The sequence below is a fragment of the Palaemon carinicauda genome, chromosome 6 (assembly GCF_036898095.1).
Source record: "Palaemon carinicauda isolate YSFRI2023 chromosome 6, ASM3689809v2, whole genome shotgun sequence".
Taxonomy (NCBI): Eukaryota; Metazoa; Arthropoda; class Malacostraca; order Decapoda; family Palaemonidae; genus Palaemon; species Palaemon carinicauda.
This window is the reverse complement of record NC_090730.1, coordinates 3,924,536-3,925,336: the sequence shown is the minus strand read 5'-3', so window position 1 is coordinate 3,925,336 and position 801 is coordinate 3,924,536. Positions and strand designations below refer to the sequence as shown.

At 32.8% G+C, this 801-nt stretch overlaps 1 protein-coding gene across 2 annotated transcripts in view; it reads right to left on the bottom strand.

The window, feature by feature from the left end:
• The window catches only part of LOC137641952 (protein unc-93 homolog A-like), a 17,319-nt gene extending 16,518 nt beyond the window's left edge, over positions 1-801 (bottom strand). Inside the window, exon 1 of one of the 2 annotated variants that reach the window (XM_068374521.1) lies at positions 656-801. The gene's annotated coding sequence lies outside the window, so the exon portion shown is untranslated. Of the gene's footprint in view, positions 1-651 lie in introns of both variants that reach the window. The other variant, XM_068374522.1, reaches the window with a different exon arrangement.

Sequence of the window (801 nt, the reverse complement as noted above, 5' to 3'; positions counted from 1 at the left end):
TTTCATTATTAATCCAGTTTTATTTTATTTTCTTTCATTTGGCTTAAAATACATTTAGAAACTAGGTACAGTATTGCCATTATGGTTCTAACACGTGTGAAATTTAAATCTCTCGATGTTCAAGGGAAAATATGACAATGGCGTCTTAATAAGTCATCTCTTTTTTATATCTAGAGAATTATTGTTACTATTATGATGATCTATCAGAAGAAACCATTCGTAAACACATCGAGTTAGTAGCCTATATATAGGCCTACTTGAAAGATTACTGATTCGAGAAAATAAAATGCATGAACAAATAGTTAAATCAATGCATTTTACATATACAAAATAAAAAAAAGCTACGTAGCCTACATCGATACGTAACTGAAAAGGAAGTCGCTATTATTTACTTGTTTGGATATTATAATGACTGATATCCTACGGGATATCATGGCGTCCTTTTGTCATGCAAACTTCTGTTATTGTTATCATTTCCTTGACTACAACTCTACTTGGAAAAGCAGGATGCTATAAACACAAGGGCCCCAGCAGGGAAAAATACCCCAGTGAGGAAAGAAAATAAACTACAAAAGTAATGGACAATATAAAATATCTTAAGAACAGTAACAAAGCAATTAATGCAATTCTTACAACAAATAATGAACATACTAACTTCTTCGGCTACGCTGAGAGCTGGTAATCTTGTTTCGAAATAATATCCTTATATCCTATTGTTTTAAGACAAGGCAAGAAGTAGTTACCGAACAGGAGGCAAGAGTCAATCTGGAATCCAAAAGCACCGTAGGAGTGTAGGATTGT